At 28.9% G+C, this 27,963-nt stretch overlaps 1 protein-coding gene across 4 annotated transcripts in view; it reads right to left on the bottom strand.

Annotated features, from left to right (window-relative positions):
- LOC129913331 (maternal protein pumilio) overlaps window positions 1-27,963 on the bottom strand; it is a 464,853-nt gene that overhangs the window by 158,892 nt on the left and 277,998 nt on the right. The gene's annotated exons all lie outside the window — the stretch shown is intronic.

Genomic DNA, 27,963 nt, shown 5'->3' with positions numbered 1-27,963 from the left:
AATCATGTAGGTACCATACATACTACTCAGTATTCAAGTTGAATCGAATAATGGCTGTGTAATTTATAAAATTATGAGTAAAAGTGTCACACCCGTAACAATATAAACATCTCTCTACGATACATTTCTTTATTATTTATATTTTAAGCTTAGCCAAGGAATTTTTTTTTGTTTGCAAAGTTGGTTGCATTATGATTTGTTAAAGTAAAAGAGTAAAAGTGTCACACCCGTAACGATATATACGAAATATTTCCTAGATATTTATAGTTTGAGTTTAATCAATGAAATTTTTTTTTTTTTGTTTTTTATCTGCAGAGTCGATTGAATTATGGTTTGTCTTTGTAAGCATTAACCATTTATGAAATTTACTTAAAGCTTAGAAACCCAAACTTGTAAAGGCAACTGAAAAAAAAGTACCATAGTTAAACTTCTTTCCATATTTTATGTCTTGAAAGAAAACTCAGGTGAATGATTTTTAATTAACCACCACCACCACCCTTTTTTTCATTTATACTTTCTTATACACTTCAACAAACTTAATTAATTGGCACTTTGGTAGCATCTGGAATATTTTGTATATACACGAATAAGTACATAGTAAACCAGGTAAAGTTATTTATGTATTCATTTAATCGACACCCCATATCTATACCATCAGAGCCAAAAAATGACAAAATCGAAATAAATAATTTTCAAAAATTTTCTAAAATTAAAACAAATTCACCTTTACTTTTAGCATCGTTTCGTCGTGTCGTTGTTGTGTTCAGTTGTCTTCCTTTTTTTTTTTTTGAATAAATTTTAATATTAAACTCAAATACCTTCTTCATATAAAATGGCGCGCAGAAAATGAACATTTTCACGCACCAATGCGAGAGAATATTCTAATTTGGAATGCTGTCATCAGCGTAAATAATAAAAATGATTATTATCATTACGATGCGATATGTATGAGTAACATTAATAAATTTGACTAAAAACGACGAAGCATTTTAAAGCAGAAGAAATCTCGTTCCACCACTTGACTTGGTATTTTCTTTTTTTTTAAATTAAATTTAAAATAAATGAGAAACCCAAAACACTTACAATGTGTTTTGATTTATCAGGCCCGGTAGCATGGAAGATATTTCTTAGGACACAACTGCACTCTTGAACATGTACTTACAGAAAATTTGTGTTTTATAAACGAATTATTTGAGTAATTGATAAACTTTTTACTAATATTTATCGATTGTGTTTGCTTTTTCAAAAGTTTGAAGAATCTTTAATGATCATGATCAAAATATTTATTAATTGAGTTTCAAGATATCGAAATTCAATTCGATTAAATAATTAATAATATTGAAGATTTTATGTAAAAGGAATAGTACAACAGATATTCTGTTTTGAAAAGTGAGAAAAGTGACAATTAAATTAGTCTAAAATATAAAAAGACTAAGAAATCGATAATTTATCAAAAACTAAAAAAAAAAACAAAAACCAAAAAGTGGAAACATACACTTTTGGTATAATAATAACAATTTGAAAATTAAACTAAAGGTTTTTATAAAAAACGATATCGATAATCGATATTTCTATACAATAAATCGATATTATTTTTACAATCGATATCATTTTTATCGATTTTTTTCATATTCTTCTTTGCAGAAAATGTTTTCAGAAAAAATCATATCTGTAATCGATATCTGTATAGAAAAAAATCGATATAATTTGTATAATCGATAACATATTTACCGAAAATTTTATTTTGTTTTTAGTGCTTCTTTGCAGGAAACACACAAGTTCGCAAAAATTCGTTGGTAGAATGAAAATTTCAACATTTTGAAGTACATTCCTTCTTAATCATTAATCATTTAATGACAAATCATTTTACTTTTCACCTTTTTACAGTTCTTTCCAACTCTTAGCTCAAAATATATAATAAAATCAACCAAATTGTTATCATAATAATAAAAATAATACTTTCCACCCGGACAGATTTGTTTAATTTTTAAATTGGAATATAAATTTTGAGTAGAGGTACGTATAACGTAATGTCCTCAATAATAATTTGGCTTCTGTGTAAGCCTGAATTTGCAATTAAATGCGAAATATTCATGAAATAAATGTAGGTAGTACCTACACCTAACCATCAAAAGCAGTGGAAGGGTAGAATTTTTCGTTTTAAACCAAAGCTATTATAATAAATAATGCACAAGCCGAAGTTTATTCAAGTGAAAGTATTAAAAAAAAAAAATAATAATATAGTCTTCTTTGGGTTTGTGAAGAGATCCAATTAAAATGCTAAAGAAGCTTGAAGAATTGTCCTGGAGACACACAAAAAAATTAAACTGAATCGCATAGATGATAGGAACTTTCTACGGTAGTTCAAGGTTACAAGGTTTTGAAAGAAAAATTAAAGTTTTTTGGTATTAAATTAATGTAATTGAATCAGATAACTACTTGGTATAATAAAATTTTGTTGCATATTGTAAGGCAAATAAATGATATAAAAGGTAGAATTAATGTGTCGTTCAATTAAAAAGAAAAGTGAAATCGTCAAAATTTGGAGCTTACTTCGATTTCAAATCATTTTGGGTCTAATGAGTTGTGCATTTTGAAAACCGACACGTGAAATTTTTAATATTTTGTTTTTGACGAGCTAACGTCTTATACATCAATAAACCCCGGCTGATTAGAATTTTAGAATTTTGAATAATAACAAAGGAGAGATAATGAAAATAAAATTAAAAGCAAATACAGATTTTTTCTAGGACTTCAATTTTCAAACTATGAGTTTTTGAAAAAAACACCTATTTTATTTTTGAGTGGTTTTTTTTTGTTTTTAGGAATTTTTGAAAGCTTGCAAGAAATCTAAAATTTTCAAGACTTATAGGTGAAATTGATTTACGTACTTGAGCAAAAAACTTAGATTTTTAAAATATTTTTTTTACCGAATAATGTGAAAAAAAACTATTTTTTTTGTTACAAATTTTTTGACCGTTTTCAACCGTTTTTTATGCCAATATATATTTTTATTTTTATAGACAAAAATTTTAAGGGAGGAAAGCTAATAGACAGAACTTTATTTGTATAGTATTTGTTGTTGAACAAAAAAAAAGTTTCACATACGCCACAGTGGACAAATGTACTTTTCACTTAATTTATTCAACAGCGATAAGAGACGAACAGAGACCAATTTTGCTACTTTCTTGGTTGGTTAGCGAAAGAAAAAAAAAAGTTACTCATACGCCGCAGTGACCAAAGTGACTACCAATTTCTTTCATTTGCCAGCGAGAAAAGAAAAACGATGAAACGAATTCGTCGTTCAATTTAAAATAATCTTGAAATCACCAATGGTCAAATTTTAAATTAACCACTTACTGTAATTTTGTGTTGGAGTTTAGTTTAAAAAATAATGAACCATGTCCAAGTTTTGATTCAAATCAAATTTTTCAAATGAATTATTCAAACATTTGGGAGTAACTTTATTTGTGAGTTCATTATTAACTACTCGAAATTTATGATCTTAAAATGTTGTTATTGAATAAGAGAAAACATAACTTTTGCAACACATTGTGAGGCTATTGAGCGATAAAAAAAAAAACGCTGAAACGGATTTATCGGTCAACTACAAATTGACTACAAATCAAATAGTTTCTACTTAAGTTTTAAGATCCTTAAAACAAAAATAAATAAAACCTAAATCATAAATCCTTTTTTTGTAAACAAATAAACTATTTATCTGTTACATTTTTTCAAATTTGCCACAAAATATGTTACAAGCATAACGGCTTAAATGAATTATATTATTCATATCGTCTACTACTACTACATTTCTTGGTTAGTAAAAAAAAAAAAACCACCAGACGACAACGATGACGACAAGGACGAAAAACTGTGTCATTTCATAGAAGCAAATGTCTCTCGCACATCAAAATTACAATGACATCTACTCGTATAGTAGATACTACAAAAAAAAAAAAAAAAATACAATCACTATACACTTGCGTGCAGCTGTTAAATTTATAGCCTTTGCAGATAAAAGATATGACGAAGAAGAGATAAAAATTTGTTTGGTTACATTGAGCAGAGCATAAGAAGAATTGAGAATATAAAGAAACCAAAGTCCTGTATGTGGCGGATAAAACAAGGATAAATTCCATAAAAAATGCACAAGGATATGAGATTATATAAAATTCTGTAACTTTGAGTGTGTACTTATGATATGATACGCAGCTACTCTCCTAGCTCAGCTTGTTGAGGAGAAAAAAAAAAAGAAGATATTTTATTTTCTACAGCCGATTTTTTTTTTTTTTTCGTTCTTTTACACACTTTGGTTGTGTAATGTAGTTTTATGTTTTCAAGGATATGCAATAATATACAAAAAGAGAATAAAAAAAAATCCCATATAATTGGTGTGGTAATATATTTATTTTTTTTTTCTGTTGTTGATAGGAATAGCATCCCATTCGTTTCGTTGTCGTTGCTCGTTCCAACACTCACCCCCCACAAGTCGTTTGTCTCTCTAGCTCTGGGCTGACTGGCTGGCTGTTTGCTGCTGCTTCTGTGTGATATCATGAATGGATTTAGTGGCTCTGTTTAATCCCTTAATGGATGCGCTATCTAAAGATGATTATTGTTGTTTGTGGAATCCTTTCAAAGATATTGCCAGTTAAACAAACACACATGAGCGAGCGGTATATGGCAGTGGTGATGGTGCGCCTACATTATAATGCATATATACACAGCATAGATTTATAGAACACTTGACTGTTTTAAGAAATGTGTGTGGCGCGCGGCAGAATAAGCGCGTTGAATAATTTGCGTAATTTTTCAAAAAAAGATGCGTGTCAAATTGTTGGTGAACAGAACATAAACATAGACAAAAATCTTTTTAATAAATTGAAAGAATGAAAGATGTTGATAATTATTTTTGAGAAGTGTGATATATTTACGCATGCACCGTGTATAAGACTCTTTGAGGAAGGAACAGAGGGGGTTTAGGTTTGGGCGAATTTTTTAACAAAAGTTATAAGTTCGTTAAGATCTTTTTAGAGTTGTTAAGAAGTGTTTTTCTTAGAAAGGAATTTTTTTTACAGAAGTTATGACTTCGTTTAAATTTTTTTAGAGTTATTATGAAAAGATTTGTTTTTTTGAGAAGCAAATTTTTTACAGAAGTTATAATTTCGATAAGATTTTCTTTGGAGTTGTTAAGAAGATTTTTCCTCAAAAGCGAATTTCGAACAGAAGTTATAACCTCGATAAGATCCTGTTTAGAAGTTATTAAGAAATGCTTTTCTCAGAGACGAATTTCTTACAGAAGCTATAACTTTAGAGTTATTAAGAATTATTTTTCTCAGAGGCTAATATTTTACAGAAGTTATAACTTCGTTTAAAGTGTTTTTCTCCTAGTGTTTCTTAGAAGTTATAACTTCCTTAATATCTTTTTTAGAGTTTTTAAGAATTGGTTTTCTTAAAATTGAATTTCTTACAGAAGTTTTAACTTCGTTAAGATTTTCTTTAGAATTGTTAAGTGTTGTTAAGTGTTTCAAAAAAACCTTAACAAACTTTGGTTAGAATGCTTATACAAGTTAGATAAATCATAAACTTCGGAAAAATTTCTGCAACAGATCACAGATGATTTCAAACCCCGTGTCTACATTAGCTCGATCTTATATATCCTTCATCCGAGAGACAAAGTTTTCGATCACTTTTCCAAGAAATGTATCGAAGTTTTTCCTCACTAAATTGGTTTCTCATTAAACTTTAAAAAGTAATCAATATTGTTAATTAGAAAAAAAAATAAATCATTTCATAGAAACTTACATCTAGATTTATTACCGAACACCCATAATGACATAATACAATTAACGCAAGTTACCTACGCGATATTTGTTTTTAATTTGATCCATAAAATACCAACTAGATTTGCTTGATTGAAATTATAAAAAAAAAAAATGTTAAAAATCCTCCATAATCAGTAGCACATTTTCTATTGCATCATTATTTCGCAATGATGTAATAGATCATCTACATAAAACCTATATCGATAAAAAAAACTCTCAACAAACTAATAAAGAGAGTAACTCACAAGTCATATATAATGCACAACAAACCACAAGACCCACCCGACGACCCACTTTTGGATTACATAAATAAGAAGAAATACAAAAACAAAAAATCATAGTCTGGCCAGACGAGAAAAGACCGAAAATAAAGCACACACCATACCACAGGACCTGTCTAACATTTCACTTGTTCGAACTAATTTTAAACATGTGAATACAACAATTATGCAATAAGTGATAGGTACCATGAAGAAAATTATATACATATATGAAATATTAAATAATAATTTTTGTATGCCTGTTTATGAGCTGCCAAAACAACATGAAGAAATTATTATTATTGTTTTAAGGTTAGACAAAATTACACTGGTAAACAAGGTTTTTGCCACAAGAACCAAAATATACTTTTCTAGTAGTTTTTGGGGTGCTGAATCCGAATCTGAATTCAGAAAAATTTGATTGGCCTCCGTTTTTGAAATATTACCGTTAGAAAATGCCAAAAAACGTCATTTTGGCTGTTTTCGATGTTATGTTTTTATGAGGAGTAATTTACTGTGAATTAATTTGTAACGGTGCCTATAAGAGCTAGTTTAATTCTTTCAAAAAATGTTTAAATCTTACCGATATCTTTTTTATTGCCCGAGATATTTAAAATTTAAGTAGCAGTCTTTGAATCAGAAACAACACTGGCCAACCAAATTAAACTTTTTTTGCCACAAGAATCAAAATATACTTTTCTGAAGGTTTTTGGGGTGCTGAATCCGAATCTGAAGTCAGAAAAATTCTATTAGCCTTCGTTCTTGAAATATTACCGTTATAAAATGCAAAAAAAGGTTTTTTTTTATAACGCTTATATTTCAAGAACGGAGGCTAATAGAATTTTTCCGATTCCGGATTGGAGTTCAGCAACTCGAAAACCTTCAGAAAAGTATATTTTGGTTCTTGTGGCAAAAATTCTGTGACCAGTCCCTTAAACTTTAGATTAAGTTTAGTTTCTCTTTGGCTTATAAAATGAAACTTAAGATATCTCGAGCAATAAAAGAGATATCGGGAAAATTTAATGAAAGAAGAATGTCTGTTCTTATAATAACCGTTACAAATTTGTTTATAATGAATTACCCCACATAAAACCAGAACCTCGAAAACAGCCAAAATGACGTTTTTTAGCATTTTATAACGGTAATATTTCAAAAACGGAGGCCAATAAATTTTTTCTGACTTCAGATTCGGATTCAGCACCCCAAAAACTACTAGAAAAGTATATTTTGGTTCTTGTGGCAAAAAAAAAGTTAAATTTTGTTGACCAGTGTTATCACACCTATGTGAGGAAAAGTAATAATAAATTGTGATAAATCAACTCGCACCCGGTTGAAAAGATACATTTTAACCTACAAACAATATATTTCAACGGAAATGAATTTTTAATTTATTTTCATCTGAAACACAATGTCAAAAAAAAAAGAAAACAGATATTAACTACACGCCTGGCGGCATCTTAGATATTCAATTTTTTCTTTTCTGCACGAGTATGAAAAAAAAAAATGAGGGGGCCCCCTTTCTAAACATCAAAGCCTACCTTACAGGTATTTTCTTCAATTTTGATGCTGGTATTTTTTTTTTCAACTTTACCTACCTTTTTTTCTTATCTTATGTTGACAGAAATATTGTAGGGCACCAGTGCATGACACTTTCTAAGTAATGTACTCTGCGGCATAACTGTTTAGTGATACTACTTCAAATAGAAAAAAAAAAAAAAAAAATAAACAACATACACAAAATTGAGATAAATAAATCTCAACAACTGTCAAAAGCATGACATTCGCTTTAGTGTCATGTCATAAAGTAATTATTATATTCTTGTTGCTCTGCTATTTGTACAATGCAATTTTAAAGCAAAGTTAAATGTTTCTACAGCGGGACAAAGTTGGTTTATATTTTTTAATTAAATCAGTTGAAATAAAACTAATTCAGTTATAAACTATTTGTAATATAAACAAAAATTGTGAGTTCGGCGGGAAACTTGGTTTCACTTTTAACTTGTTATGGATTTCGTGCGAAAAAAATTTTTAAGTTCGAAAATTGTTCCTCAATTTGCAACATTTTTCGATGAATATTAGAAGTAAACGAACGTTTTTTTTTTTTGTTTTTTTCGTGAACAATATTTCACTTGATAATAAGAATTTTACTTAATTTGTTATTCAATTGATCCTGAGCGAAAAGGTGTTCATGTTCCAAAATTTTTCTGAGAGAAAAAATAGGCAATCATTTTCGAAAAAATGCCATTTACTCTAAAATATTTGAGTGTTTCATTTTTCCACGTGAACAAGTTTCCACTCGAAAAAAAACTTTCGTTTCCACGTTTCTTTTCTTGTGGATTCTTTACACATTACACATATTCGAAAAAGTAAAATTTGTCTTTTATTCAAAAATATTTGACAGTTTCTTTCCCTTAAAAGAACTTACATTTCACTTTTCAATTGTTTTGGATTGGGGGCGAAAAGTAGTTCATGTAGAGTAAAATGAGAATTAGTTGAAAATCGGTTTTTCACGTAGGTCAACAAAATTCCACTCCAAAAACTAAAATTTCACACTTTCCTTTGATTTGTTAAAATTTGTTCATATTCCAAAAATGTCCCCTCTTCTGAATCATTTTTTTCGGGTGAAATGAGAATGAATTGAAATTTTTTTGTTTTTTTTTTCACGTGAAGACGATTTCACTTGAAAAACTTGGATTTCACATTTCTCTTGTAGATAGCGGGCGAGAAGTTTTTGATATTCGAAAAACTTCCCTTATTCTGAACCATTTTTCGAGTGAATTGAATTGATAGAACTTTTTTCCAGCTAAATTTTGGAAGTGAATAAGAAACCTGTTTGGAGGAAAATTGATAGCTTTTGAAATTTCGCCCGAAAAACAATATTTCGAGCGAAACTCACAAAAGGTGTGATTATTTATTTACCTAATAATTAAAAATATTTTCAGTTGTTTTGATTTAATTCCAATTTTTTCATAAAATGTATCCCATTGTAGGATGCAGTAAAAGACGGGTTGTGGGGAATGCAAAAAAAAAACAAAATATGAGGTTGAGGTGCTGTCAGTAAAAAAATTATTTCACGCATTCTCTAACTGCAGAGATATGATAACAAGTTTATGTTGATGTTTAAAAAAAAAATAATAAATAAAAATATAAAATTTTTGTTAGCCTTTTTTTACCTTACATTTCATGGCATATGTGTGAAAACGTGACATTCTCTTCATCATAAACAGTTCACAGAAATTGCAAAATGTTTATCTAGTGGATAGTGATACTGTTTGTTTTATATATGTAATTTTTTGTTGACAAAAAATTTCACAGAAATAAATTTAAAAAAATATATGAAAAAGATTGAGTGAAAAATATATTTATTTAATATAATTTTTAGTATTTTTTGGTATGACAAAATAGGCGAGAGTTCCCAAAAATTTCGTTTTTTTTTTATTGTAAGCTAGTGATGAAGCTTACAATTGGTCCGTTATTCACAGTTAAAGGATTTTCTGTAGAAATTTTAGTTAGATATAGATATAAAATTATCCAAAAAGGTATTAAAAAAAATTCATGCCATTTATAAGAATCACTGAAAAATGCATCAAAAAAGAATAAATTAAGTATAGGTGCGGGTAATAAGGCCATACATATTTAAAATAAATTTAAAACAAATAATGCCGGGACATAAATTGTTTTTAAAAAAACCCTTAGATCAATTTTTGGTAATAATAAATAAAAACTTTGTCAGTAGGCCTTAACGGGTAGGTTAATAAGGCCTAGCTCTTTGAAATACTATAATTTAAAAAATATGTCTTTTTTTGCAATTTCTTTTGGTCAAATTTACCTTTAGGTAAAAAACCTAAACTATCGTTTAACTAAAAAAAAATTAAGATGCGACATTCACATCAGAAATACATACACCCAATTTACAAGCAGTGGCCACGTAACACCTTATTTTCTAATCGATTAAAATAAGTTTACCAATACGCTGTGGTTGGATACATAATTTGGTTCAAGATCATTTAATGCGTCAGTTAAAACTTAAAAAAAAAATTTTGGAGATAAAGATAATCCCAAATTTGAATCAATTTAATTTAGATAAATATTGACACACTAAGCTTTTTACGGTATAATCTGCCAAATAAGAGAAAATTGAAATTATTTTGAAATTTATTTTCCTTAATCAAGAAATGGTTTGATTTCAATGTTATTTCAGAAGTACAAAATTAAGCTCAATACAATAGAGTCAATTCTTCCAACCTATAACTTGTTAACAAGATAAAATCATTCTTTTGTCAAATAAACGACACACAGTTCATCTATATTTGAATTATTATGCTTCCTCGTGACTAGCCTCGATTTGTTGGTAGTGATTATGACATTTGGTTGTCTTTTTGTGGTAAAAAAAAATCAGTCAAAAATAAAAAAAAATAAACTCAGACCAGAAGCTGTGGAAGCTTTAAAGTCTTACTTAATTTATACGACAGTGTTTTAGTTGATTTCCGATAAACCTACGCATCGGCTCGAATTTCTAACCTAGAGACCATAACAATTACTAAGAAAAAAAAAATAATACCAACAGGCTTTTCGAGAAAATTGAATATAAATATCTCAATTGATAAAAGCTAATGCGGTTCGTGAAACTATAAATTGGAATGATTCAAATGTCGCTCGCACACCTTTCAACAACAACATTTTAGGTATTTACATAATAACATTTTTTTTATGGATTTTCAAACTTGTTTTTTTTTCTGGCTAATCGAATTTTGCGATGGCCCACAAAAACAGATCTAATTTTGTACCTATAATTGAACAACAAAGGTTTTGATATAAAAAAACATTCTCGTAAATTACCAAATTAAACGACTAAATTATGAGTGAAAGGAAAAGATTGACTTTTTAATTGAACACTAAAATTAAATGTTTCAAATCAAATCAACTTGATTTATAAAAATTTGTTAAAATTAAACAAAAATTGTATAAATTTGTAATAAATATTCAAATATGTTAAGAAATAAATTTAATTACTTTTTTTTTTTGCTTAATATTTTGGAAAGGCTTTTTTTTACTTGGTTTATTTTATTCCAAAATTGTATACCTAAATCACTTAGCAATGTTTAACAATTTGGTTAAAACGACTTTGTTTATATTCATTTGTTTTTTTTTTTTGGAACCATATTAAGACTTGAATGTCATCCATGACTTTTTTTTTGTCTGGACGTCTTTTGTTTTATATTTTGTTTTTGTTTTTATATAGCTACATAAAAATAGGTAGATTTACTGGTTTTACTAGAAAACTTGTTTTAAATTTCTTTTCTTTTATTTATTTTTTTTTTTAATTGAGTTATGTTAAAGAAGAAGACATGTATGGTAGATGACAGAAGACAACAAAAAAATAAAGTTGGTTTACACGTTTGGTGTTGTTTTAATAAATATTTAAGATAGCTTAAGCATTTTTTTTTTTTTTTCTGAAGACACGAGTTTAATTGTTCGCGGTCAATGACAATTTTTTTTTTTTGTTTCGAGATAGACAAGAATTCTTGAAAACCAGTTGGTCAGCATTTTAGAGAATGATGTCGGATGACTTGCTTATCAGTTGTAGAGAAGATAAATTGCAAGGTCTACATTAAGAAATTTAGATTCCACAAGAATCTGATTGAAGACTTTTGAGTAAATATAACTACGAACTTCAAATTCAAACACTTTAAAACTTTGAAGATCCAACAAAGAATTTAATAAGACCTGCAGAAATCTCTTAAAGAGCAAAAATTCGGCAAAATGTATATTTAAATAGGCCTTATTACCCGCCCCTGACCTTATTTCTTATCATAATGGAATGATTTATCTGTTTGAATCGTGATTTAAGATCGTTATCTTCATAATAGAGTGATTTAAATCTACAGCAGTTATTTTAAGTTGCATTTCTGTAGGCCATATTACCCGAAAATAAACCAATTCCTTGTCCCAATGTCATAAGCTGTCTGTTTGAATTGTCATTTAAGAGCGTTACCAACAAAGATCTGTGACTTTAAACTGCAGCGATTATTTAAAGTTGCATTTCTGTAACTTAGACCAAATAGGCCTTATTACCCGCACATATCCCAATTTCTTATTCCAATATCACGAGTGACCTGTTTGAATTGTCATTTCAGAGTGTAAGCTACAGAAAACGTGATTTTAAACTATAGCGATTATTTGAAGTTGCACTTCTATAACTTTGACCTTATTAGACGATAGGCCTTATTACCCGCAGTTAACCTCATTTTATATCTTTTTAATATTAAAAAAAAAAAATTAATACTCCTCCAACTTTTATTAAAAGAAAAAAAAAACGCAAGATATGAAATTCTCATCACATTCCTAGCAAAGCCAACGAAAATCCAATGAACGACCTTAATCCACTAATTGAAATGAATGTTCCCTCACATTTAGAAGAAACAAACTGAATTCCCCAATGAAATACCTAATTGAAAAAATTTCACACAAAACAACCCAGAATCATACTAAACCTACCTACTCTCTGTTAACTTTATTACCTACAAAGAGTATTTAATTCAGCTTTCATTAGGGCATCTAACAAATCTCGCTAAATAATTAACTCAAATTCATCCTCTCCTCAACAAACAAAAACAAAAAATACTGACCAAAAAGTACCCTCAAAATATAATATACACATAACAAAGGTCCAGAATACTTAAATATATTTTTATATAGATATATGAAGTGTGTGTGTCTACGTTACGTTTCTTGGATATTTAATAAATTTAACCGGACGCCAATTACATAATATTTCATCCTTATCATTAAGGTCATCAGGACCTCACTTTACCTTAAACATATACTTCACCATGACCATCATTAGGTATGGAATGTAGGTACGATGCATATAGGTGTGTGTTTGTTTTTGTCATTTTGTGTGTGTGTGCAAAGAAAATATTAAGGCATAAAACAATTTTGATATTTGTCAAGGGGTGTGAAAGGATAAACTTTGACATTTATTGACCGGATAATTATTGTTTATGAGGAAAATTTGTCACAAAAAACTGTGAACATTATTTCTCTGTGTCGACATTCAGTTTAGACTTGGCGCACACGTAAAGTATAAAGGTACTTTTTGAAAGAAAAGAGGGAAATGTATAAGTAAGTAAATTACCAACCTATACAGGTAGCGTGTTGCAGTCCTTAATAATGCTGGCATTTACTTTTCTTTATTGGTTTATGATTAATTAATACATTAATTTATTTGAACAAGTTTGTGTGGGCTTGAGTTGAGGTGTTCAGTTAGTATTTAATTTGTTTTTTTGCTAAGCGTGTGCAGTGCACTCTAATTGAGGTGTGTGAAGAATATATAATTAAGGTCACTTTTATAAAGGGTCTTAAATTATTTTTCAGAATAGTTTCAAATCGATTGCAATTGAGTTTCAAATCAATTGCAAAAATAGGTTGCAAAAAGGTTAATAGTACATTTATATACTTTTGTGCATTGTTTTAAAGTCGAGTTTATGAAAGAACGTTCACATTTTGATAAGTAGGTACATAGTTTTAATTCAAAGAAGTAATTTTTTTGTGAAGAAAGAACGTCCACATTACTAACTTATCAATAAGTAGTTTTTAACTCCAAAACTAGGCCGAATACAACATTTTTTATAAAGTAATTTTTTGTGAAGAAACAAAGGCACATTGCTAACTTATCAATAATTTTGATAAGTAGTTTCATCTCCAAAACTAGGCTGAATACAAAAATTTGAATGAAGTAATTTTTTGCTAAACAGAACGTGCACATTGCTTACTTATCAATATATTTGATAAGTCGGTCTAATTCAAAAACTAGGCTGAATACAAAAATTTGAAAAAAGTTGTTTTTATTGTAAGAAACAACGTCCACATTGCTAACTCATCAATATTTTTGATAAGTAGTTTTTACTCAAAAACTAGGATGAATACAAAAGTTTTAATGAAGTAATTATTTTTGAAATAAAAACGTGCACATTGCCACCTTATCAGTATATTTGATAAGTAGTTTTCTAAACTACTAGAAATATAAAATAATATAAAAATTTTAAAGAACTAGTTTTTTTTGAGAATAATTCAATTTTCTATGAAGAAACAAAACTATCTAAGAAAAGCTAGTTAAAAGAATTTAATAATTTCTTCATTGATAATTTAATCATTTTTGCAAATCTATCTTTTTCCATAAATTTTTCACATAAACTTATTTTGCATGAAATTTTAAATGTTGCTCAGTTTTTGAGTTATAGGTACTTATCAAGAAAATGATAAGTTAAATTAAGATTTATCGATTCTCTTAAATTAACTCAAAGATTTTAGAAAATTTTTTGAGGAAACGAAAATTAAACATTTTCTCAAAAAAAGAAAAAAATTAAGGGGTAATGTATGCAGCACTTTTTTGTGATAACCCAACATTTCTTTGTCTACTTTTTTTTTTTATCTAATAGCATAATTTTAATACAATTTTGTTTGAACTGGCTAAATAAACACAAAACTATACAAACATTATTTAGCAAAGGGTGCGTCATGTCATGTCAATCAACAGCATATATCAATTTTCGAACCAAAACAGTTACAAAAAAAAAAAAAAATACCATTCAAGATAAAGCATTTCCTCAAGCATAAGGGTGTGAATTTCATACACTAAAAACACATGGTCTATGCCAAACCAAGACCAGAAACCTAACAAAAACAGTATCTATTCGATGGATATTACTTCTTTTATTTTTTTTTTTTTTCTTTATAACTATGTTTGAACCCGCGTCAATCAAAATATAATATGGCCGATGGACGCATTGCCTCCATAATTTATTATTATTGCTTATCTTTCACTCCTTGTCGTCTTCGTCGACGTGAGTCGGTCGGTCGTAGTCATCGAAAAACCTCCTCCACAAGACCTCCTTGTGTGAAAGATAAAACATTGTTAATTTGGCCAATGTGGTTATGTGTATTTTTTTTCATATTTCATTTCATTTATATTTTTTTAAGGGTTTTAGGTTATACACCCTTAACCCAAATAATAATAAATTGATATATAACCAAACATACACAACACATACAAACACATATTCCGAAAAAGGACCAAGGATATTGTATAGTTAGTTGAGAGAGTTAACAAAAAAATGAAAAAAAAATATCAGCCGATTGAACTTAACACAAAAGGACATTGATGACAAGTTTTGACATTGATTGATGATGATTAATAATGTTGCAATTTTTTTTTTTTTATTTGTTGAGTATGTTTTTTGTGGATATGAATGAAATGGGTATGTAGGTGATGCGTGACCAATAAGAACGAAAGAATAAACGTGTTTTTTAAGCGATAATTGCGTTATGTTTGCGCTGTCATATTTTATTATTATTCCCATATCCTCTTCAATACATAATAATTATACTAACTTCGGGTTTGGGAGTTTGTATTTTGTGTGAAACAATATAAAGTTTGGATGTTATTTTGATGATATTTCATTAATACAAAAAAAAATTTAAATAATTGGATTCGGGGCAAACTAATGGAAAATATATGCATTCAACCAATAATAGAATTTTTGCAATTTAATTTAATTTCTTTTTTTTGTTTTATTGGTGTGTGAAAATGGGAATGTACTTTTATTTTTGATTATACTATGATTTTTGATGATGATATATAAGGTACATGACGTAGCATCCAACACTCTTTTGCACTATTAGATTGTGTTGTTTTTGTTAAAATAATATTGACGTGTATAAGGTACGATATGGATTTGTTATTGATAAACAGAGTTTGATAAATTTTGATTAATGTTCAAAATTTATTGATTGTGCAGAATAAAACGGATAAATGCTATTGACCGATAACAATTACGGTGAGTTTGGAATTCTATTTATTTACAAACAATTTTATTGGTTAATATTGCATAGATAGTAAAGGTTAGTATTGTTTTTAGTGTCACGGGTGGGATATTTGTATAATAACTTTATTGCTTTCTTATGTATTGCTTATTTGGCTTATAAAATCCATAGTTGAAATTTTTTAGTTTATCAATCTGTTTTTTTTTTTTTTTTTGTACTGTAACGGGTGGGAAAAGTAGGGGATATGATTTTGCTGTTGGGTGTCTTCTTAGAGAAAGTGCTTTTTTTCGAAACTATCATAGCTTCTAAACTTGTTATCTAATGTTACGGATGGGACAAGTTTGATTGATTTAATGTAACGGGTGTGACAATGACAAGTATGATTTGGAAGATATTTCTTGGAGAACAAATCAAGAATCGTTCATTTAAATTGTTGAAATATTACTTGCAATGAAGAAGGGAGATTACAAATTAAAATAGTCCTTTGGCGAATAAAAATAGTTTCTTAGCTAAAAAATTTACTCTTTTGCAAATTAAATTAACATTTTGAAAATCAAGAAAGTTTAAAGTGAAAGAAAGTGAGAGATTGTGAAACAAGTCATGCGTGTTATATGTTCAATATGTAAGGTCGAGTCATGTTATAAGACATGTAGGGTAATAAGGCCTATGTTACAGAAATAAAAATAAAGCTTCAAACTTGTTGTAGTGTAATCGTTAATTTGCTGTAGTCAGTGTTTTTCATTCGTTGGAGCTTGAATAATAAAATATTCAGTTATTCATTACATAATATTTTTTTTCGGGTAATAAGGCCTACCACTACATCATTTGAAAATAAAAAGACCTCCATTCTAAGAGCTACAAGGCTTGTACTTTAAACATATTTACATATATTTGTATAGTTCCTACTTAATAAAAATTTTTATAATTGAAAGTTAAACTCATTGGGCCTAATTACCCTACCATAGTGTGTTAAAGCCTACTGAGAAGATTTTTTTCGTTAAAAATGTTTGCAAAACAATACAATGTTGATTCGCAAGCAATTTCTTTCTTTCGATGAATAGGTTTTGTTTATTCCAAATATCCTTTACTAGGCCTTGTTACCCGCATCAAAATGAAAATGTTTGCAATTTTTTTTTTCATGGCTCAGATTTTTATTAAATGTGCCAGAAGGTATATTTCTAGTTCAAGAAGATATAGGGACTGAAAAAATCTTAAATATAAGACTGGTAAGTATAAAAGTACCAAAGGAGTTAGGTATAGGTATTGTTTATTTCGAACCAGTTTTCTCAGGACCCCGGTAATGAATATATCCATCCATTTTGGTTAATTTCTTCTTAATCAATTTTAAATAAAAGAAATTTCATTTCCACCTTCAACTTTTGTTTGTTTACTTACTTGAACGAAACAAAACAAAAATATTTTCTTGTTCAAGTTCCCCAAGTCACTTGTCAACTAACTTTTCAACATATATTTGTTTCTATACTACCTACCATGCAGCATGTAGGTTTTGAACCTACAAGTTTGCAGCATTTACAAACAATACACCCACCTTAAGAACAAATTCATTGTCAATTTCAATTTTCTTACCAACTCAAAAAAAAAAAAAAACTCAAAAAATAAAGAAAACACTCTTCTTCATCCGTTGAACCTTTAATTAAACTTCAACAACAATGGCGGAATGGTGCAAGAAAATCAAAAAAACACACCAAGCGCAAGCACAAGTTGTAGGTAGGTATGTTGCTTTACAACAACACAGCAAAAAAAGAAAAACTAGGTAAGACGATGATGAAGAAAAATCCAAGTCTCGTGGTAGAGAATACCTTCCATTTCCCTGCAGTACATGTAGAGATGTATGTACTTTTTAGCTGATGTTGGAAAATTCAATTAAAAGTCGAAAAAGCTAAGAGCAACAGCACTAACAATACAAAAAAAAAGAAATAAAAAATTAAAAAAAAAAAAACAACCGCAAAACCTCATCACAATTCCTACCTGTCTTGTCCCACTTAAGCAAAAAAGCGAAGAAGTTAACGAAATAAACAAACTTTGCAACAAAAACATAGGCAGCGTACTCTGCTATATTCAATATATGTTTGTATTGGTAGGCTTGTAACCTACCTACTTTTTTTTTTTTTTGTTTCTTTTAACAGGAACGTTGCGCGTTGCAAAACAACTGTAAATTCAGCCATTATTATTACCCAGCACCCTGAAACCAAGGCGAAAAACAACACAACAACCAACAACGCTCAGAAAAGTAACCAACTTTACAACTCTTTTTGTTGTGTTTCTTTTTTTTTTCGTTTTTTGTGTATTCTTTTGTTTACTTTTGTCATTGTCATTGGATTCTTTCCAATTCCAGTTTCCTGAATTTCACCGTTATATACAGCCTTGAATGTGTGTTTGATAGTATTCTTTAACTCTTTACACAAAAAGCGATTGAAGTTTGTCACTCAAAGTGTAGATATTTACTCCATTCAAACTTCGATATTGTGGCGGCAACTGAAGTGATTACGGTAAACACACTCCAAAATCAAATTCACCACACTATGGGATTGAGTGGTTTGAAAATTGGCAAAAACTACAAAGTGATGGGGATCAAAGAACCCAAAGAACTCAATTTGTCAACTTCTGTATTTAAGAGAATCAAAAAATGTGTTAGAGCTCACATCTAACCTAATCTACTACAAAGATTTAATTGCGGACTAGAACATCGACTGATACAACACAAGACATTAATATAACACAAAAAGAAAAAAAAAAAATGGAAAAAACATGAGAAAAAAAAGTTTTTTTAAAAATGTTTTCTATTACAATTCTAGTACAACTTTTGTGTTAAATCTCAAGATTTTCGGAATAACCAAGAGGAAAAAGCACACAAACAAAAAAATAGATGTCAGAGTGAATTTGACACAAAATACAAGAGATTTCTAAAATGTATTCTAGTACAATTCTAGTAAAATTTTCTTTTTAATCTCAAGATTTTCGGAATAAACAAGAAAAAAAAAAAGAACAAACAGCAGAAAGGACACATGACAAAGTAAATTTGGTATAAAAAAGGTTTTTAAAATGTATTCTATTACAATTCTAGTGAAAAGAAGAAATGAGAAAGTGAATTTGGCATCAAAATCAAAAGTTAAACCTTAAATAATGTATTCTATTACAATTTTAGTACAACTTATGTTTTAAATCTCAAGATTTTCGGAATAACTAAGAAGGAAAAGAAAAAAAAAAACAACCGAAAGAACATAATGACAGAGTAAATTTGGCATTAAAAGAAAAAGGTTTATAATTTGTATTCTATTACAAGAAGAAAAACTACAAACTTTATAAATTTGCAAAGGTTTTTTCCCCCATTCTTTATCCTACTTTGCCCCACTGTTTTTTCTAACAATTGTTGAGAATAAAGTAAATATAAATATTAATTTATATTTCCTCTTTGGTGAATGTGATTTTTTTGTTTTTATTGTTTATCAAGTTCGACCGTTTTTATTTTGTGTCGTTTATCTTTCCCAACTGTAAACAATTTTTTTTGTTTTGTTCAAATTTATGAGTGTTGCTGTTTTTTTTCGCATTTAATATGTGACGCGATGCAATCTCTTTGAAAAAAATGTGTTTCGCATTTTTAATGCCCCCACCATCAACAACCATAATCAACAATTCAATGTGAGTATGGGTATCCAAATAAATAAAACGCAAGCACAGTTAGGAAGAGAGTGGATAAAGTATGAATGCATTCACTTCAACAAAGAACATAAAATCAAAGAAGAATCTCAATTTAAAACAAAAACAGTTCTTTGGTCTTTGGTCTTTCATGTTTCTTGTTTTTTTTTTTTTATTTTAAAACGGGCTTTATGTGGTGCCTTCTACCTGTTGTATGTATAAACATATACACACACATCAAGTTTACCGTTATGTTGACCGATTATATAACGGGATTCTTCTTCTTGTACTTCCGTCAATACGTGATGTGTATTTAGAAAGGTTTACAGACTTTTTTTTTTCTTTTCTTTTTATAATTCTTAGCCACATCTCTTGACCAGGTTTTTTTTGTTCGTTGTCCCGCTTTTAGAATGGTGATTTTTCTTTTCAGGTTTTTTGTATGTTATCTCTGTGGTGTCTTGGTTTTGATCTTCACAAGTTCATTGCTACTTTTTTTCGTCTCCTTTAGGAGTTTTGTATATCCCGTTTTTTTTTTTTTTTTTTACTGGTGTTTTATTTAAATTTTTTAAGTTAAGCTTTGGAATTATTGTTAATGAACTAGTGACAAAAAATATAGAAATTGATTTTTTGAATATTTAGATAGGATTAGGAATTTATGTAGGAGATACAAAAAACAAGACTATTATTGGAAACTGGTATTCCTACGCGTGGAAGTAGGTAGATACTATTAAAGATGATATGCAATCATTTAGGAATGCATTCTTCGAAAAAATTTGATTTTATTTTCAATCAAAAAAATACACTTCTAGAAAAAAAATCTGGTTTCGGCTTAATTTTAAAATTGTTAAAGTTTAACAATTGCAAAAAAAAAACAGTTTACGAAGAATAACTTGGAAAATACTGGTACTTCTTTTTTTTCCAGTTACTAGCACCGATTTATTGAAGTACATAGAAAAGGCCAAGTACTTTTTAGTATATTATTAAAGTCTACCTTTTTTAATGCCTTTTTAGTAGTTACAGTATTTCAAAGACGTAGGCCTTATTATCCTACCAAAGTATAATAAGGCCCACCGAAGTTGCTATGATTTCATTTATTAGCAATTGATTTATAGTTTTAATTAAAAGAAAAAAGAAAATTAGTTGAGTAAATAGTTTTTTTCATCTATTTTCTCCCTAAGCTTGGCCTTACTACCCGCTCCTGCCTTATAACTCTGACCTGTAAACAGCTTTTTTATTTGCTCATAGACCGCTTACACAATTACTAAATTTTAGTGCTCCTTTCTTGTCTATTCTCATCATAATACAACATCAATTTTGCAAATAAATTAAATCAAAAACGCATTAAATTTTATTAATGCAACATGTAACTTGTACCTATAGACATTATCTTGTAGGTACATCTTTTTATGGCAGAGAAAATATTTTCCAGTTCAAAGAAGGCATCATCGTAACGGCAACTACGTGTCCACTTTGTGTGGGCATACTTTTGTTATGACTTCACCCTAGTTATGACTGAAATATCAGGGCTGTCGTTTTCAGTACTAAAGAAAAAAATTTAACTACTCCATTTAGCACGTTTATCTTTGTCACAGATTCAAAGAGAATAAGTAAATTTGGCATCAAAAGCAAAATGTTTTTAAAATTTGTTCTATTACAATTCTAGTACAATTTCATTTATTAGTCTCAAGATTTTTGAAATCTTGACCTTTAGTCAATTTTATGTATTTAATGTTGGAAGCAGAATTGTAATAGAATACATATTAAAAATATATATTCTATTACAATTCTGGTACAATTTTTTTTATAAATCTAATGATTTTTGGAACAACCAAGATTTATCTACAAAATCAACACATTCCTTACGTCGAAGGCCTTCAGTCAATTGTATGTATTTAATACTGAAAGAAAAAGTTTTTTTGTTAAAATGTATTCTATTACAAATCTAGTACAATTTTTTGTATTTCCTCAAGATTTTCGTTTTCAGTACTAAAGAAAAAAATTTAACTACTCCATTTAGCACGTTTATCTTTGTCACAGATTCAAAGAGAATAAGTAAATTTGGCATCAAAAGCAAAATGTTTTTAAAATTTGTTCTATTACAATTCTAGTACAATTTCATTTATAAGTCTCAAGATTTTTGAAATCTTGACCTTTAGTCAATTTTATGTACATTAAGTTGGAAGCAGAATTGTAATAGAATACATATTAAAAATATATATTCTATTACAATTCTAGTACAATTTTTTTTTATAAATCTAATGATTTTTGGAACAACCAAGATTTATCTACAAAATCAACACACTCCTTACGTCTAAGGCCTTCAGTCAATTGTATGTATTTAATACTGAAAGAAAAAGTTTTTTTGTTAAAATGTATTCTATTACAAATCTAGTACAATTTTTATGTATTTCCTCAATATTTTCAGAATAACCAAGATTTATTTAAAAAATCAACAGATTCTTAATATCAGTTCCTTCAGTTAATTATATGTATATGATGCACTCATTTCGTACAAAACGGAATAAAAAGCACTCCGACATCCCTGATTTAGGACCTTTTTTGTATGAAAATTCATTAAGAATTCTTCATCACTCATTTATATTGACTTTCCTCGATGATTTTCTATTAACTTCGTATATTGCTTAACCGAAAACCGTGTGCCTGCTCAATATCCAATTAGTTGATTTTAATGTGTCTCGGCTTCGGTTTCTGAATTTCTAATTATTATCTTGATGTGTAGGTATATATTCCAGAGAGTGTTGCGTTGTGCGAGTATCGAATGTAGATTTTATGATGAATTCGTGTCTCTATGTCTATATATACAATTCATAGGTCACTACACCTGTGTTTTGTGTGTACTCTTGTGGATCATCATCATAGATAGATAAATAGATAGATATTGCAAACATCCGTCTTTTTCGCATAGATACACAGAAAATAGCAAAATGGATAATAATAATTATATTTGCGCGAAATTCAACTCCATTATCGTGTTGAAGAAGAGGAGTAGGTAGGCATTTGCTATAAACATAAACTATCTTTATATTCGTATCTATGTAAAAAAAAAAAAAAAACCAACACCACACAACATAAATAGACTGGAAAGTAATAAACACGAATAAAAAAAAAAATATTGGAACGTAAAATACAACAAAAAAAAAAAATAATAATAAGGTTTCGTGAGTTTTCATGATAATTGGTGTCATTGATCTTTGAGCCCGAATTCGGTCACACTCCGAACAGCTCGACGACGACGTGTGTGTATTTTACTTCTTTACCTTTTTCTTTTGTTTAGCCTATCATCAACGTAATAATCGATTTGTTGTTTGTTTTTTTTTTTGCTTTTTTTATCCAAAACGTTACATACCTTCAGAAAATACTTAATTTTTTTATAGACTTTCTTTGAGGTTTAACTTTGAAGAAATGAAACATTAGCTAATGCAAATATTTTAAGGCCTTCGGTCAAAATTCCTTAAAATGGAAGTATTTTTCAATTAAATTGGAGGTTTTAAAGAGGTTTAAAATATGTTTTACAAACAAAATGGTGCTAAATTTTCATATCTTAAAGTTTAAAGGCCCTTATTATAATTTGTTTTATAATGATTTTTAATGAGTGTCTTAACTCAAATCTTAATTTTTGTGTAAGGTTCAATGAACTGCTTTCTAAGCTCTAAGCCGATTAAGTATATATTTCCAGACGTTATTAAAAAAAACGTATGAAATTTGGTGATGATGGGTTTTTGTTTTATTACCTTAGATTATTCAAATTACATGATTCACATTTTGTTTGCTTTACGATGAAGATTTGTTAAAAGCTTACAGGTTGCTTCGTGTGACAAAGACTGATTTAGTGGGACCAAAGTTCAACACACGCTAGCCAAAAAAAAAAAAAAATAATAAACTTGAAAAACATTGAATAGTAGTTAGTAAATAAACCTGAATTTTAAGTTTGTGTAGTTCAAAAAAAAAAAAAAATATTCACAAGAATTTGCATTGGAAAGAAATAGCATTTGCAGGATATTGCATTCGCAAAATATAACATTCGCAGGATATGTCATTTGCAATTTATTGCATTCACAAGGACCACGTTCGCAAAAGGTAGGGGTTTCATTTGCTAAAAATTGCATTCAGAAAATATTGTATATTGCGAAAGATATCAATAAAAAAAAAACTGAATTCGTAAAAGATTTCATTTGAAAAATATTGCGTTTCGCAAAAATTTTGCATTCGAAAAAATCTGCATTCGCAAGATTCCATTGGCGAAATTTTTCATTTGTTAAGTAATGATTGCTCTCACAAATTATTCCATTTTCAAAAGATTATACACACTCACAACAGATTGCATTCGCAATAGGTTCTATTTTGTTGAAATTGCTTTTGCAAAATATTACATTTGCAAGATACTTCATACGCAATATAATGTATTCACAAAGACACATTCGCAAAAAATTGCAATCGGAAAATATAGGATTCGCAAAAGGTTGCATTCTCAAAACTCTGCAGTGCATTTTAAAAAGATTGTTTCTGCAATATGTTGCGCATTCGCAAAAGATTGCAATAACAACATTCCATTTGCAAAGTATTCCATTTGCAAAAAATTTCATTTTAAGAACATTTCATCCACCATAAGCATAAGATTGCATTTTAAAAATATCGTATTTCCTAAATATTGCAACCTCAAACGAAAGAATTTCCAAAAAATTGTAGGTACTCAAAAAGAACGCATAGATTTCACAGAGACCACAATCGCAAAAGATTGAACTTTCTTAAAACTTCATTCCCAAGAAATTGCATTCACAAATTATAGCATTATTCAGAAGAGATTCAACTTTTTAAAGATAAACTTAGCAAAATATTGTACACATGTATTTGCAAAACTGGCAAAATATTCGCAAACGTTTTCAAAAAATTGCATTTACAAATTATTGAAATCGCAAAAAATTAAATTCGTAATAGCAAGAAATTGCATTTGCAAGAGATTTCATTCGCACAAACTTGCTTTCACAACTGATTGCCTAAAGGTTTTAGCAAGGATTAAATCAATTCTTCTCAATTTTATTGATTTGTTTTTTTTTTTATGTTTACGAGAATAAATAATTCGGAATATTATGTCTTTTTTCAAATAAACAAACTAGGCCTTGCACAATAATTTCAATACAAAATGTAGACTTTCAAGGCTCTTAAACTTTAAATTAAAACTTTTTTCTAAATGTATGTATCATTCAACACAAAAAAAAAATAATCTTTTTGTTTTACCTAGTTGTTGGAATGATAAAGAACAAAAAAAAAAAGGAATAAACTTTTTCAACCCCTTTTAATAATTTTTTTTTATCTGTTATTATCCTTATCAACTGTTTGCAGGTTGTTGCAAACTGAAAATTGTCTAGTCTAAAGAGGGTAGATAATACAAAAATGGTTGCTTGAAATGTTTGAACAGGCAAAAATAATACAAAAAAAAAAAAAAAGAAAGTAGGAGGACAAAGTCAAAATTCTGCTCATGTAGCAGTTAGAAAAAAATAATTTTTTTTATTTTTATTGTGTACGAGACGAGAGTGTAGTAGTTGTCATCGTGTTCTAATAAAGTAAACCAGCAAGCAGCAGCAAGTGCAACACAGCTCAATGGTTGATAGTTAAAGGTACCATATACCGTTACGTATGCATGTATTTTGTACAAACTAACGTCATGATATCAATTTTGATGGTTGTGTGCGGAACAGGACGGACTCCAAAAATTCGCTTCGCTGATTCGACTTGAAAACAAAAAATAACAACAAAAACAACTGCAAAAAATCCAGTTTTCGCTGCCAAAGACAAATGGGTAATAGGCAAACACATGACTGAATTCTTGTTGAATCGGTTAGCGGTAGCTGTGAGCATTCCTGTTGTGTGTGCCTACTTTTTTCCACAACGACCAGCAGCTTGTACCTACTAAAAAAGGCGTAGGTAAACTCATCCATACCTATACCAATCGATGATATCGACATCAAACAAGACAAAAAAAAAAAAAAAACAAACAACAATCATTCATTTTCACCGTCGTCGTCGAAGGTTTAAAAAAGTATGAACAGAAGTTAAAAAAAAATTTGAACACACCGTGTGGTACCGTCAATGAAAAAATTCACCAAAGAATTCACAAAAACTGCACCTTGATAGAGAATTTTTTTTTCGCAGGAAAAATAATTGTCAACACCGCGTTGCGTGATATCTCTTTTTCGGTTTAGTTGACTGCGTTTTGGACTTTTCTCTGAGGACATGAATCCCTTCTAGAAAAAAAAAATTAAAATAGAAACTCATTTCTCAAAAAAAAGAAAATCCTAAAAAATGAGATTCGTTAACTCAAAATGTTTTCGTCCTTTTTTTTGCTGTCCAACCAAAAGAATCTTGAAAAAAAAAAAAATATCCTTTTCAATGGCAATTTTTTTTTTTTTTTGTTGATTGCCAAAGTAACCACTTTTATTTGACTTCAAGCTACATGCCTAGTCTGTAATTGAGTTCACTAACGCAATTTATCCTTCAATTAGTTGCGATTACCCAACAAAAGGATGGCCAAATGAGTGTTATTTGCGGTTTCATGTCTCGAAATCTGTGATACAATGAAGGAGGCGGGCAAATTATAGAACAAGAAAAGGAAATCAACTCTGTACAATGCAAATAAAAATTCAAGGCATAGTATTATGGGGCGGATTGGGGGATGATGCCAATATGTATGTAATAATGCCGCATTATTATACTCCGTGACATTTGATTGAGTACAGATTTTTATCTCTTCATAAAAATATATATGCAAGACGAGATTTTGTAATTTTATATGAGAGTTTTCATCGTTACGGGTGTGACACTTTAAGACATAAATTTATGAATTATTCAGCCATTATTCAATGTCAATATACATAATTCAAGTGAATAAAACGCTGAATTAATACAAAATATATACTTTATATTCTTTCAATATACAATTTAATGTTACGGTCGTGACTTTACGAAACACTGGATTCTTGTTTAAAAACATTAATTCTAAAAATTAATAAGTGTTTCAAGTGTCTCGACATACGTTTCTGAATGTTAAGCTTTAGTTTTTTTTTCACGATAACAAATATTCGTTTTTAAATTGTTACGGGTGTGACAAATAAACGTAACGGGTATAACCTGGAATAATTCTTGATTTTTTTTGTCATAATAATACATAGATACATATGTATTTCATGCTAAATATACCTGATTGTGTTAAAATATTTAATTAAGTTGTGTTACGGGCGTTATTTTATAAAACACACTGTAAAGGGTGTGACAAATATACGTTCCGGTTGTAACAGGTGATATTTCTTCTTAAATGTTCTATATTATTGCAAAGTTCATGCTAAATGTACTTGATTGCTTTAAGATATTATTTAATTAAGCTGTGTTACGGGCGTGACCTTAAAAAACCCCTTATTTAAGAATAAAAAATCAAACACTGTTAATCAAGTGTTGCATATGCTTCCATATTTACATTTAAATGAATGTTTATCTTCAGTTTCGGGTGTGACACATAAACGTTACGGGTGTGACATTTTATTTTATCCTCAAAAACAAGAATTTTTGTAGAAATTCATCACTACTATGATAAGCTACGCAAACAAGTTAAGACACGGCCAAGAAAGTCGAAGAAAAATAATATTCAGAAAAAACTGTTTAGAGTGTATTTCTTTTTAATGATGGAATGAGGTTAAGAAGAATTTTCTCATTCTGCCCGTGTCGATTCGTCAGTCATTTTATTCGTCCATTGGCAAAAGTATAATTCTTTAGAATTAGATTCTCTCGTATAGTATCGATTTGGAATGCAATTCACTTATTTTTTTCCGTGATTCCGTGATTGAGTGCAAGTTGGGTTTGAGTTACAATTATTTTGCGACGACCAACAATGTGTAATGGGGAAAAAATCCTTACTGCTTTGATTCACGTCAGAATAAGGTTTGAACACTTATACATTGATTAGTTAGATATATAGACAGGAATTATACTTGTATTGTTGAATAAGTTCAAGAATTTGTATGCAGAAAAAAAAATAGTCATTTTCTTTAATGACTCTTAAAATTATATTCCAACCTACCTAACATAACCTATCCTACTATCAAAAGCCTATATAACTTCAATAATTTGTGGTATATACAATTGAAATTCAATTAATTTTAAATAACATGACGTGCTCTGATGATTGTGTTGTTATATTTGTTTTTACTATAAGACTCAGGACACGCACATATGGTTTTTCAATATTGCTGGTGGAGTGTGGTAGTTATAAAGTAATATGAAAGAATATTTTATGATATTATGTCTAGCAAGGAATAATAATATAAATATCATGGGATTGTATTTTTTCTTTTAATTTTAGAAAGGATTGCGTGCAAGTGGATAGT

Source organism: Episyrphus balteatus, chromosome 3 (assembly GCF_945859705.1).
Source record: "Episyrphus balteatus chromosome 3, idEpiBalt1.1, whole genome shotgun sequence".
NCBI lineage: Eukaryota > Metazoa > Arthropoda > Insecta > Diptera > Syrphidae > Episyrphus > Episyrphus balteatus.
The sequence above is the reverse complement of the archived record's forward strand: the minus strand, read 5'-3'. Positions and strand labels throughout refer to the sequence as shown.